Source organism: Mixophyes fleayi, chromosome 5, assembly GCF_038048845.1.
Source record: "Mixophyes fleayi isolate aMixFle1 chromosome 5, aMixFle1.hap1, whole genome shotgun sequence".
NCBI lineage: Eukaryota > Metazoa > Chordata > Amphibia > Anura > Limnodynastidae > Mixophyes > Mixophyes fleayi.
Window position 1 is genome coordinate 3,388,427 of NC_134406.1, and position 15,047 is coordinate 3,403,473.

The window sequence follows — 15,047 nt, forward strand, 5'->3', positions numbered from 1 at the left end:
AACCAGGACAGTCCTGCAAAAACCAGGTCTATTTGGAGGTATACTCTTAGATTTCACTGTTACAATAAAGTTTCTGCGCTTTGTGAAATAACAATATTTTACTGCTGCAGAGAAGATGAGACGTTTAAATAATATTTTCCAGCCATTTGTCAGCAGGAAAGTGAATGACAATATTTGCAAATCTCCTTATCATCTGGGCAATATGCATTTTAAAAAACTGAGTGAACATTGACGTCACATGATGAGACCACCGTACCACATTATCAGACCAGACTGACGCTCAGCGAGCCGGAGATCTTCCACGTGGCCATGTTAAGGATAAGTACATAACGATTTTATTTATATATTTAAGTAACGTTACATTACTTATTGATGGCAACTTGTAGCAGTTGCAACTTTTTGAGAGGACAACTCCCCCCCCCCCCAAACTAGAATGTAAACATCTGTGAGAAGAAGAAGCCAAAACAGCAGAACAGACATAATCAAAAGAGGATTTATGATCTCCACCCAAAACTAAGACTGTAGTTCTGGTTGGCGTTTAATAAGGTAATAAACACATGAAATTGCAATTCTAGTGGATCTACCAGAGAGCCCACCATATGGAAAATTTCATATTTTATATTCCAGATGCACGGAACATTCACAAAGAAACTCTGCGGCCATGTAACATAAGGATGTCTCTTCACCCCAGTAGTAATGCGAGGAGAAATGTGTGACATTGAGGTTTCGTAGTACCTGATAATGTGCGCAGCCGCGGTGTTCCGGGGAATTGAATATGCCCAACAAAATTCTATGAAAATATTTTTTTTTTTACTTTTGGGCAGATTTGTTTCTATAAAGATGAACGTACAAATCACCTGACTATAGGTACACGCTGAGACCCTGATTTATCCCAAGTAACGCTATAACTACATCATACATCTGCTGCAGATTAGTTACTCATTGCCCGAAACATATATGTCCATTTATAAACTAGTGTTACCCGGGTACCATGATAGGGAATCCTTTAATCCTTTAATTCAATAGTATTGTTTCCTTTTCTTTTAGCACAAGATAGAAAAAAATAATTTTAAATAATAGCTGCATTAATGTGATCATCCGATAGAGAAACGTGATCACATTCTGATTCTATGCAGTGATCTGTGATTCTGATCCTATGCAGTGATCTGTGATTCTGATCCTATGCAGTGATCTGTGATTCTGATCCTATGCAGTGATCTGTGATTCTGATCCTATGCAGTGATCTGTGATTCTGATTATATGCAGTGATCTGTGATTCTGATCCTATGCAGTGATCTGTGATTCTGATTACAGGGAACACGTTTGCTTTATTTTAAAAGGAATTTTGCAGTAAAATGTACCTGGTAATATATACTACAAAGAGATTACGTATTTAGCAGCAAAAACTATACAATAATAGTTACCAAACATCCTAAATTTTCACAATTTCGCAATAGTTTTGTCTTAGTGTTTTCATTCTTTTATTTTCACTTCACTGTACTTTCTAAAAGGCGCACAAACAGGGCGCACACACACACACACACAAATATACACACATCCAGAAGCACACACACACACACGCATCCAGACTCATACACACGCATCCAGACGCACACGCGCTCACCAGACTCGTACACAAGCATCCAGACGCACACACGCGCATCCAGACTCATACACGCGTATCCAGATGCGCACACGCACACAGACGCATACACACGCAGACACTCTCTCCACATAAACTCAGATCATCAGGTGGCGTAGAGGGCGGTGCAGACGTAGCCTACGATGACAGCCAGCGCCCAGAGACTGACTCTCCCCCTTCTCGCTCCGCTCGCCGTGTTGCATCGATCTTCTTGGCAGCAGAAAACTGGGCGAATGACTCCCAACTGGCTGGGATTGCTGGGCTCACATTTGTCCACACAGTCTCTGACTACGTACCTGCTGCCCTTGAAAGGAAAACCTGAGGAACAAGGTTTACGTATCGGTAAGATTGTCTGCCCAATACAGCTCATATCAAAATGATCATAAATCATAAATTAATCATGAGAGTGAATGGACTTTATTATTTGTAACGTTTGTGTGTTTGAAGCTAGTGGTAGGTACATAATACAATATATCCCATTAACCAAATAGGACAAGACCGATTTCCTGCACCAATGAGAAGCTGGAAACTATTGAATATTTTTGCGGGGAAAGAAAGAGGCTGTAACATGGGGTACACACATAAGCGTTCTCCACCCCTTTATTGCACATAAATAATTTTGCACCCCAAAACAAAACCTAAAGTTTACCTAAGGGTGCAGCAGTAAGCACACTCATGCACGATCTGTACGAAATTCCACTTTTGCAGGATCCATACTAAGCCTTAGTGAAGGCAAAACACTCAGAGATATGAGGATTACCAAATACAATCAACTTGCTTTGTCCCAAATTGGATATTTTGTATAATAAGGATTAATGTACCCCCATTGTAAAATAAAACATTTGGCTATATAAGTCACAGCAATGGATATATTAATAAATATACACTTTATTCCTATATGCATAATAATAATGTAATAACATTATTGTCTGGTCTCGATATTATTATTAGAGATGGGCGGGCTCGGATCCCTGAGATCCGATCCCACCCGAACTTTGCCTATCCGAGTACTGAGCCGAGTAGGCTCGGTACTCTCCCGCCCGTTCGGTATCGAAATCGAGGCAAAACGTCACCGTGATGTATTCGTATTTCTGAGCTCGGTTCTTGCGAGATTTGAAAAGCATAAACACCCGCCTCCACAGCAATCCATCACCATATATTAGCGCAGGGACAGAGCAATAATTGTACACATTATTGTTTCAATTCTATTCTATACAATTCTAATATTAATACCAATTGTATTAGCAATTGTTAGAGCAGTAAGAGAGGAGGATAAAGGAGGCTTTTTTTTTTAATTTTTGGCACTCCAAGTGCTTTGGGGTGCTCCATATTCCCCAGTGTGAAACACTAATTTTTCTGGCTGTCAAAAGTGATATTTATCAGCAGAATCTATACAATTTTTTGCACTACAAGTGCTTTGGGGTGTCCCATATTCCCCAGTGTGAAACAATAATTTTTCTGGCTGTCAAAAAAAAGTCATATTTGTCAGCAGTTTCTATCTAATACAATTTTTTGCACTACAAGTGGTTTGGGCTCATTAAAATGGATTCAAAGCAGTCCACATATGAGCAGAATCAGCAAGCAGGTTCTGGCACCAGTCCTGATGGTAGTGTTCACAGTACGTCATCTCGTAAAGCCGATGTAAAAGTACATAGGGCTAGATTTACTAAGCTGCGGGTTCACAAAAGTGGGGATGTTGCCTATAGCAACCAATCAGATTCTAGCTTTCATTTTGTAGAATGTACTAAATAAATGAAAGCTAGAATCTGATTGGTTGCTATAGGCAACATCCCCACTTTTTCAAACCCGCAGCTTAGTAAATCTAGCCCATAGACTTTTTAAATCAGGGAAAAAACACACACCCCAAAAAAAAATTACTGTGTTGAAGCGAAAAAGAAGTGTAACTGAGGAAAAGTTAACTGCCGATAAAAAAAAAATTGCCAACATGCCATTCTACACACGCAGTGGCAAAGAAAGAATGAGGCCTTCGCCTTTCTCTATTAGTGGCAGATCAAAAAATGTTACTGAGCCTTCTTCTTGTACGGTCACTCGTGACCAAGCAAGACCAAGTAATTTGGAGTCTAAAAGTGGTGCACAACTACTGTTACGCGTGAAAGCCGAGCTGCAAGAAAACAGTAAGGTATTAGAGGATAATGTATGCTCTGAATCAGAAATGACACAAATCCCTGTGGAGAGTCCATCCAACAGTGGTATGTCTAATTGTGAGCATTCTGTTAGTGTACCCATAAACAAGGGCCCTTTAAGCAGTTCTGCTGATGTGTACCTGAACAGTCCGAGTGTAGCCGGTGATACACCAACTGAGGATGCCACTATGGAATTAGAAGAGGATGAGGGGGAGATTTGTGTAGGCGACGAGGGCGCTAATGATGATGTTGATGACTATGATGCAGACAGATACCAAATTGCCTTTCTCAATTTCTATTTTTATTCTAGACTCTATAACAGCTGAATAGTTTTCTATTTTACTCCTAGTGGAGAGGGGGTCTGATGCAGACAGATACCAAACTGCCTTTGTCCATTTATTTTTATATTCTAATTTTACAGTCTATGCAGGCTGCTTTTTTTCTATTCAACTACAAGTGGAGGGCGGGGGGGGGGGGGGGGCATAGACAGCCACCAAACTACCTAGGTCCATTTATTTTTTATATTGTTCAGTCTATGCAGGCTGTTTTTTTTCTATTTAACTGCAAGTGGACGGGGAGGGGGGGGCTATAGTGACAGAAACCAAACTGCCTTTGTCTATTTTAATTTATATTGTACAGTCTATAACGGCTGAATTTTTTTGTATTTACTACAAGTGGAGGGGGGCCTAGAGAGCCAGAAACCAAACAGCCTTTGTCCATTTCTTTATATATTTAACTATAAGTGTAGGGTGTAATATACACCCAAAGACGATGGCTGCATTGCCAATAGGCTAAGGTGGAGAGGAAGACAATCAGGTTTGTGTGTAGAATTAAGGACGGCCTACCAGGGATTAAATTGTTTTCTTCCTAATATATTAGCTTTAGAATTACCTAACTTATCCAAGAAACAGGTGGAGCACTAAATTTGGTTATTTTATGCCCAAAAACATTGATTTTTAAAGAAAATTGCAAAACTGCAAAACAAAACCAAACAAAACCAATGGTAATCCAGATCCAAAACCAAAACACGGGGGTCAGTGAGCATCTCTAATTATTATATAGAGACCAGAATACCCATCTGACAGAAGATACTTAGGGGTATATTTACTATGAGCCAGTTCTGTAGAACCGCTAATTCCCGGCACTTTGAAGACCTATGGGCTTTGTCTTTAAAAAATTGCAGTTTTAAAAAAATGCCTTCAGTGTGCAATGGGTTTGTTTAAGTGACTTGCTCTCATTTTCGTTTAACAGGACCTCCAAATGTCACCAAACTAAGTAAATAACAGAACCAGTGCACTCCCATGTGTCTGATTTATTACATTGGAAATTAATTATGTGATTGGTAGGTTATTTCCCTGAAATGTATTGATGGCGATGTTGTGTTGTTGAGCAGTATTCCCATGCAACTAAGGCTAAAATATAATAGTAGACTTCAGGCAGTAATCACTGCTAGTCCACTGTGTTACTAATTGATTTGCATCCTCTCTGGGAGGAATCTGACTTCTACAGTGAAATGAACACTGTACACAGGAGCAACAGATGAAACCTGTTTGAGGCATTAGTAGAACCATCCTGGAGAGGGGTCCAAAGTCCCCTAAAAGTTTACATTGCAGTTTTACTTGTTATCCTTTCAACTATTTTTCTGATTACATTTAGGTATAAATTGTGTCTTTGGTGTAGAAGTCTTCTATTCGCTTTTGGGAAGAAAAAAAGCTGAATCCACACTAAATTCACAGGGAAAGTCAGATCCACAGAAAATGTGTGGATGCAGCTTTTAAGCACAACCTTCCTTTTGCACCATATTTACCAATCTCCAACATACACAGATATATTGCAGCCCTACAACAGAAAGCAACTTTTACAAATGCACCTTACAGCTCAACACAAGATACTTTATAGATGGGCAGAATATAGGTGCTGTGTGCTATATACAGAGGTGGAAGTGAGGGGTATACAGGGGTATGTCATACCGCCACTTCTCCTACTGCCTTCATTGTAACACTATCACATTCCAGTCACGTACATAATATGTGTATATCTTTATATATATATATATATATATATATATATATATATTAGAAATACTCAGGCTCGGTTTTCTGAAAACCGAGCCCACCCGAACTTATGGGATCCGAGTAGGCTCGCGAGCCGGCTCGGTACTTTCATGCATCCTCGGATCTGAATCAAGGCAAAACGTCATTGTTGTGTTGTCGGATCTCGCAGGTTTTGGATTCCATAGGTATCTCCCTCCCCAGGAGATCCAGTGCCATTGCTCACACAGAAACAGGGGTAGCAGTGTTCTTGTCACTTGGTCACTTGACAAAAATTAACTGGAATTTACTGAAAATTAATGTTATTAAGGTTAATAATAACGTAGGAGCAAAAAAGAGCCAAATTATGTGATTTTAGCCCAAAAAAATAGGAATTTTAGAAAAATAAATAGGGATCCAAAACCAAAACACGCGAGGGCGGTTTCGCCAAAACCAAAACACGTTAATCCAGATCCAAAACCAAAACACTGGGGGTCAGTGAACATCTACATTTATATATATATATGTATATATATATATATATATACTTATCTCCCTCTCCTCCTCCCTTGGTCTCTTTCAATGGACCTCCTCTCCCTCCCACCGCAGTGGCCACTGCCTTGATCTGGTTATTTCACACCTCAGTACTGTCTCCGACCTCATTAATTCACCTTTTCCTCTCTTGGACCACCATCTCTCCACCCCTCTCATCGTCCCCATCCCCCAAGGTTACTCTTACCAGGCGTAATCTTGACACAGTTGATCTTACAACTTTCTCCTCCTCCCTGGGCTCGCTCCTCTCCCCCATCAGCACTCTTTCTTGCCCCGACAAGGCTGTCTCCTTTTACAATCACACTCTTACCACTGCACTTGACTCTGTCGCCCCGGCTGTCACCATCAAGCTTCGTCGGTCCCTGCCGCAACCGTGGCACACTAAATTTACCCGCTATCTTCAAAAATGCTCCCGCAGTGCAGAACGGCTCTGGAGAAAGTCACGCACTCATGCTGACTTCCTCCACTTCAAGTTCATGCTTGTGTCTTATAGTTCGCCCCTATCGCTCTCTAAACAATCCTTCTTTAAAGCTCTCATTTCTTCCCAATCCTCCAACCCGTCGGCTTTTTGCCACCTTCAATTCCCTCCTCATCCCTCCCCCTTTCCTACTCCTCCCCACGCTCTCTGCTGTCGACTTTGCTACCCACTTCACCTCCAAGATTGAGTCTATACGTCATGACATCTCCCAGCATTCCCTTCTTACCCCACCCTCTCCCCCCTCCATGCCCACTCTCTCCCCCTTCTCACCCTCCTCTGCTGCTATCTTCTTTCTCCCTTCCCCTCTTGCTAGCTCACCCTCCTTCTCTTCCTTCACTTCGTATCTGCAAATGAAGTCCTTACCCTTCTCTCTTCCTCACCCCCCTCCACTTGCCCACAGGACCCAATCCCCTCCCACCTCCTCCGCTCCCTCTCTCTTGAGGCCTGGCTCTCCTCTGAAATCTTCTCCTGCTCATTTAAACATGTTCTTGTCTCCCCCATACTCAAGAAACCGTCCCTTGATCCCGCTTCTCTCTCTAATTACCGCCCTATTTCACTTCTTCCTGTTGCCTCCAAACTCCTTGAACAGGTTGTCTACAACCGTCTCACCTCCTTTCTCTCTTCTCACTCACTCCTTGACCTGCTCTAATCCGGTTTTCGCCCCCTCCACTCCACTGAAACTGCCCTCACTAAGGTCACTAATGACCTTAACCTCGCTAAATCCAAAAGACATTACTCCCTTCTTATCCTTCTTGATCTCTCTGCTGCCTTCGATACCACGCATTCCTTTTGCAAACTCTCAAATCTATAGGCCTATGTAATACTGTCCACTCCTGGTTTTCCTCTTACCTCACCAACTGCTCCTTCTCAGTCTCTACTCATGATTCTACATCACCCCCTCTTCCCCTACCTGTTGGCGTTCCTCAAGGCTCCGTTCTTGGCCCCCTGCATTTCTCCCTCTACACCTCCTCCCTTGGTGTCCTCATCCGCTCCTTTGGCCTTCAGTACCACCTCTATGCTGATGATACCCAAATTTATCTTTCATACCCTGACCTCTCCCCTTCCCTTCTGTCTCGTGTCTCCTGCTGTCTCTCGGCCATCTCATCTTGGCTGCCCCAACGTTTCTTTAAACTCAATATTTCCAAGACTGAGCTTATAATCTCCCCCCCTTCCAGGACTCTCCCACCTACCCCCCTCTCTATTTCTGCTAATAACACTACCCTTGTGTCTGTCCCTCAAGTCCAATGCCTTGGGGTTATCCTTGATACCTCCCTCTCCTTCAAGCCTCACATTTTGTCCCTCTCAAAGTCCTGTTACCTCCACCTTCTGAATATATCCAAGATACACCCCTCTCTCACCACGTAAGCTACGAATCCCTTGTTCACTCACTTGTAATCTCTCGCCTTGACTACTGTAATCTCCTTCTCTATGGCCTACCTCACTCTCACCTTGACCCTCTTAAGTCTATCCTCAATGCTGCTGCCCGCCTCATTTTTTTTCTCCCGCCGCTCTATTTCTGCTGTCTCCCTCCAACAGTCACTACATTGGCTCCCCATGCCCTACAGAATTAAATTTAAACTCCTCACCCTCACCTTTAAAGCTCTTAAGCAATGTTCCCCTCCCTACATCTCCAGTCTCATCTCTACCTACACTCCTACCCGCCCCCTCCGCTCTGCCTGTGACCGCCGCCTCACTACTTCACTGATCACCTCTTCTCACTCTCGTCTTCAGGACTTTGCCCAGGCTGCTCCCCTGCTGTGGAACGATCTTCCACGTTCCATCAGGTAAGCATCTACTCTCATAGGCTTCAAGCGTGCCCTTAAGACTCATTTCTTTATTCAAGTCTATCAGCCCTCCTCGTAACTCCCTTGTCCTGGCTCTCTCCCCCAGTTAGTTCCACTCTTTTTGTGTCTCCCCCTTTCCTTTAGGATGTAAGCTCTCAGGAGCAGGGCCCTCTTTCCTTGTGTGCTCCTTCTACTATTCCATCACCCTCTGTACCTCTTGGCTACTTCGCTAGCTTCGCCTACTTCTCGCTGATTTCTACCATCCCTTTCACTAACTGTCCCAGAAATTATTTGATTTGCTTTACCTTGTTACCTGTGTTTGTATATTTTTTTGTTCTTTCTGTATCATGTTGTGTCTTGGGTATCTGTTTTCTGTATATGTAATGTACGGCGCTACGGACCCTTTGTGGCGCCTTATAAGTTAAAGATAATAATATATATATTTTACATTCCCATTACATTATATATATATATATATATATATATATATATATATATATTTATATATATTACATTCCCGTTATATTATTCATACCGCCACTTCTAAATTTCCACTGCGATTATTTGAATGTTTGTTATGCACCCTGATTTGCCAAAATAATCATCATTGTTCCAATGCTGAAATATTCAGCTATAAATTGGAAAAGTGTTTTATTGAGAAAGATAAAATTACCGGACGACGTTGGACCATAGACGGTGGTGATGCACCATGGCTGTTGCTCCGAGCAGTTCCTGCTTGCCGTACATTGGTCACTTGGCGTCGGCGTCAGACACACGTAACACTCCAGGGAACGGACTGTAAACATTATCAGCAAACAAAACCGTGATACATGTTTTATATGAAAATAAGTATTTATCCCAGTGATCCTGGAGAAAGTCAAACAAAATGTGCATTTAGCAGCTGAAACAATAATGGGTCTATCTGCCCACTTTGCCATCCGGATGTAGCCGGCTTTATTCCAGTGACGTATGGCACAATAACTACCAAACAATGTGACTGCATTATTATCGCACTCACAGCACGCTGAGCACTGCAGAGGTCCTGCTCCGTGTAGATGTAGCTTGCAGCGCGTGTGATGGAACTGCTGTTAGTTCTGACAAGGATTCCATCAATGGAAATCATTAATGTTTATTAATAAATTAATTATATTACAAAGTAGCACTCAAGTGAAACACATCAGAGCAATATACAAACATAAGCAACTATTCTTATTAAATCCATTTTCAGTTATAATTACTCTTACTTTTATATATGCTAAAATTACTTTAAAACAATAACCCCAGAGCTGAAGCTGCTTTATATAGATGAGATTACCAGGAATATTCACCAAAACTAGAGGTGGTTTGTGGGGATTTATTTTGCAGCCTCCGGGCTGTTTATTGGTACAAAAGTGATTTAAAACAGATTATTATCACCAGAGATGACTTGCAGAGCAAAATAGTCATCTGCCAGCACCTCAGTGGTAACTGTGCAACCAGGATCCAACTCCCAACCACTTAGGATAAGTGCCGGGGCCCTGAGAGTGGGTGATCCTAGCGAGTCGTAGACATGTCCCTATCTTACCCTTATCCTTTAAATGACAATTAGTGTCCTCTCCTCTGTGATTTGTGGGGTAAAATAGAGGGACTAGACCATTGTAGAGTGATCTGTTATCAGTCTGTTATGTGGGGGCTCCAGGAATTAAAGGGCTGCTGCTGTTAGGATAATAAGTCCTGGGATAACACCAGGAGGGTCTGTATAATGTGCTGGTGGGTACCTATGTGTTTCCTGTAGTATATTGGGGGTGGAGGACGGAACGATGTGGCAGAGTGGGGGGGAGGCTCTGTACTATGGGGTATTCCTGCAGTATATTGGGGGTGGAGGACAGTATGATGTGGCAGAGTGGGGGGCGAGGCTCTGTGCTATGGGGTATTCCTGCAGTATATTGGGGGTGGAGGTCGGTACACAATGTGGCAGAGTGGGGGGAGTGGCTCTGTGCTATGGGGTATTTCTGCAGTATATTGGGGGAGGAGGTCGGTACGATCTGGCAGAGTGGGGGGGGGAGAGGCTCTGTGCTATGGGGTATTCCTGCCGTATATTGGGGGTGGAGGTCGGTACGGTGTGGCAGAGTGGGGGGACAGGCTCTGTGCTATGGGGTATTTCTGCAGTATATTGGGGGAGGAGGTTGGTACGATGTGGCAGGGTGGGGGGAGAGGCTCTGTGCTATGGGGTATTCCTGCATTATATTGGGGGTTGAGGACGCTGCGATGTGGCAGAGAGGGGCGGGGAGAGGCTCTGTGCTATGGGGTATTCCTGACGTATATTGGGGGTGGAGGTCGGTACGATGTGGCAGAGTGGGGGGAGTGGCTCTGTGCTATGGGGTATTTCTGCAGTATATTGGGGGTGGAGGTCGGCACGATGTGGCAGAGTGGGGGGAGAGGCTCTGTGCTATGGGGTATTCCTGCCGTATATTGGGGGTGGAGGTCGGCACGATGTGGCAGAGTGGGGGGGGAGGCTCTGTGCTATGGGGTATTCCTGCATTATATTGGGGGAGGAGGTCGGTACGATGTGGCAGGGTGGGGGGGAGGCTCTGTGCTATGGGGTATTTCTGCAGTATATTGGGGGTGGAGGTCGGCACGATGTGGCAGAGTGGGGGGAGAGGCTCTGTGCTATGGGGTATTCCTGCCGTATATTGGGGGTGGAGGTCGGCACGATGTGGCAGAGTGGGGGGAGGCTCTGTGCTATGGGGTATTCCTGCAGTATATTGGGGGTGGAGGTCGGTATGATGTGGCAGGGTGGGGGGGAGAGGCTCTGTGCTATGGGGTATTTCTGCATTATATTGGGGGTGGAGGTCGGTACACAATGTGGCAGAGTGGGGGGAGAGGCTCTGTGCTATGGGGTATTCCTGCCGTATATTGGGGGTGGAGGTCGGCACGATGTGGCAGAGTGGGGGGAGGCTCTGTGTTATGGGGTATTCCTGCCGTATATTGGGGGTGGAGGTCGGCACGATGTGGCAGAGTGGGGGGAGAGGCTCTGTGCTATGAGGTATTCCTGCAGTATATTGGGGGTGGAGGTCGGTACAATGTGGCAGAGTGGGGGGAGGCTCTGTGCTATGGGGTATTTCTGCATTATATTGGGGGAGGAGGTCGGCACGATGTGGCAGGGTGGGGGGAGAGGCTCTGTGCTATGGGGTATTCCTGCCGTATATTGGGGGTGGAGGTCGGCACGATGTGGCAGAGTGGGGGGAGAGGCTCTGTGCTATGGGGTATTCCTGCAGTATATTGGGGGTGGAGGTCGGTACAATGTGGCAGAGTGGGGGGAGGCTCTGTGCTATGGGGTATTCCTGCAGTATATTGGGGGTGGAGGTCGGCACGATGTGGCAGGGTGGGGGGGCGAGGCTCTGTGCTATGGGGTATTTCTGCATTATATTGGGGGAGGAGGTCGGCACGATGTGGCAGGGTGGGGGGCGAGGCTCTGTGCTATGGGGTATTTCTGCAGTATATTGGGGGAGGAGGTCGGTACGATGTGGCAGAGTTGGGGGAGAGGCTCTGTGCTATGGGGTATTCCTGCCGTATATTGGGGGTGGAGGTCGGCACGATGTGGCAGAGTGGAGTGAGAGGCTCTGTGCTATGGGGTATTCCTGCCGTATATTGGGGGTGGAGGACGGCACGATGTGGCAGAGTGGGGAGAGGCTCTGTGCTATGGGGTATTCCTGCAGTATATTGGGGGTGGAGGTCGGTACAATGTGGCAGAGTGGGGAGAGGCTCTGTGCTATGGGGTATTCCTGCAGTATATTGGGGGTGGAGGTCGGTACAATGTGGCAGAGTGGGGGGACAGGCTCTGTGCTATGGGGTATTCCTGCAGTGTATTGGGGGTAGAGGACGCTGCGATGTGGCAGAGTGGTGGGAGAGGCTCTGTGCTATGGGGTATTCTTGCAGTGTATTGGTGGTAGAGGACGATGCGATGTGGCAGGGTGGGGGGACAGGCCCTGTGCTATGGGGTATTCCTGCAGTATATTGGGGGAGGAGGTCGGCACGATGTGGCAGAGTGGGGGGACAGGCTCTGTGCTATGGGGTATTTCTGCAGTATACTGGGGTGTAGGTCGGTACGATGTGGCAGAGTGGGGGGAGAGGCTCTGTGCTATGGGGTATTCCTGCAGTATATTGGGGGTTGAGTACGCAGCGAGGTGGCAGAGAGGGGCGGGGGGAGGCTCTGTGCTATGGGGTATTCTTGCAGTGTATTGGGGGTTGAGTACGCAGCGAGGTGGCAGAGAGGGGCGGGGAGAGGCTCTGTGCTATGGGGTATTCTTGCAGTATATTGGGGGTGGAGGTCAGCACGATGTGGCAGAGTGGGGGGAGGCTCTGTGCTATGGGGTATTTCTGCAGTATATTGGGGGTGGAGGTCGGTACGATGTGGCAGGGTGGGGGGAGAGGCTCTGTGCTATGGGGTATTCTTGCAGTGTATTGGTGGTAGAGGACGCTGCGATGTGGCAGGGGGGAATCTGTGCAATATATCTAGTGTGAGGCTGTAATGTTACTGAAGGACATAACAGAGGGGACTCCAGACCCCCTTCCCTGCCCTTATGGGCTTGATCGAATGCTGCCTGTTTAATAATAAATGACATACAATTCAGTCCAAATATCTAGCAACACATTATACAAAGATCATGATGGATCAGTACATATATCTGTGACCCTTTGAGAGTAGAACTTCAGAGCAATTTAAGAATTTGAAACATTCTAATTATTCATTAGATAAATGACACTGAAGCTGCCATTAGCAAAGATCTTACCCAGCTCCAGGCTGATGAGGACGAGGAGAACATGTAGAATGAACCTCATCATGTTGCTCTCGGAGAGGACAAGATCTGTCTCTCCTCTGTATTTATATAGAAATAAACGTACACCCAGAACCAAACCTATATTTTCCTGGCTGTCAAGTCTGAACAAATGATACTGTCAAAAGAAACAAGTTTAGTGACTCTCTCTCACGTTGATGATGATGTTCCTGCCCTCATTTTCTATGGAATTTTATTCCTAAAATAATAACAGGGAACTGGAACATTGGGCAAGAAAACACCATCCAACGAATCCTCAATTACTCTCCTGACACGTGACTGGGAAGCCTGTGTCCTATATCTGATCTGGAAGGGTTTCATTAAACAATTAGAGATACTCTATACTTATCAACAAGCAATAAAAAGGGTTGGGAGGCTTAATTGAAATTTTGATGTAAAGGAGCCAGATCGCACTTGTATTAACATGTGAGTGTGAGAAGTCAGTGAACTCCTCTTACACACAATCATTAAAGTGTAGGATGAAAAGTCATTTACAGGAAAGAACGCTGGCAGCGTTTCACTAAGGGAAATTTACAGTGTGTAAGTAGTGTTAATTCTCACCCTGTACTCTTAATGCTCAATAAAACCCATGATTGTAAACAGTGATGAATATCTGATCTCTCAGGTCTCTTAAACAGTTTTCTAGAAAACCTGAATTTCAACCATTTTTATGTATTTTGGAAACCTGGAGTCAGGTTTCCACACTCGGCCATGTGTGTAAGCAAGAACACATTTGGGTTTTTCTGTTTATAAACCATCCTGTAACTTCCAGAACTGTTGTTTCTGTTTTGCAAAGCGTCCTCCTTTTTATTGTGTATCTATCTCCAGCTCATAGGCCCTGATTCATTTTCAGCTGTAAGTCTGTTTGTGTTGTGTATCTTGTGTGATATGTCCAGGAATGGGCCGTGCGCCAGTGAACACAACCGCAGACTATTCATGTCTGAACACAAATGACGCTTACGACGGCTACGACTTGAGAGGTGGAACAAAGGAAGGGGCCAATAACACAAGCCCTGTACAGTATGTATGTGCCGACACAGATGCGGACAAGTCAAGTCCTGTGTTTCTAATAAGTAGACTTATTTAATGTTAAGATTTGTAATAAATGATTATACTGATAACAGTTATTTTATGATCAAATCAACGTTTTATGTGTCCTGATGTGACCTTTTATTGTACCTGAACATATGTGTACACTGCAGTCTGTTCTGTGTGTCTACGTACAGCAAGTAATGATTAGGTAGAAGATCTGTTTGGATTGAAGTACAGTCAGAACGCCGCACAAGTTCTGTGCTATATTTTTTGTTCGGACTTGACTCAGACCCCTAGTGATACGTCCTGCAGATTATCATACACTTCCTAAAAAAAAAAATTGTTAAATTTGCACTCTCTCTTCCTGGGCATCTGCCAATCTCCCCAGTGATGGAACTATAGATGTTGCAGGAGCTACTGGGCCAGAGTTCCAAAACTTCCTGCACCCACAGTTATCAAATCTACTCCTGGGGTACGGGGGAAGGAAGGCTTGTTGTAACGTAGGCAATGTACAGGGTGTGTTTGAGTAATTGCCTACGGTTTCAGACTGGGACGTAATCGCAGACAG

General features: G+C 44.8%; 1 pseudogene; it reads right to left on the bottom strand.

Annotated features, from left to right (window-relative positions):
• Window positions 1–1,572: 1,572 nt before the first annotated feature.
• Window positions 1,573–13,559, bottom strand: LOC142158031 (ly6/PLAUR domain-containing protein 2-like; annotated as a pseudogene).
• Window positions 13,560–15,047: the final 1,488 nt, after the last annotated feature.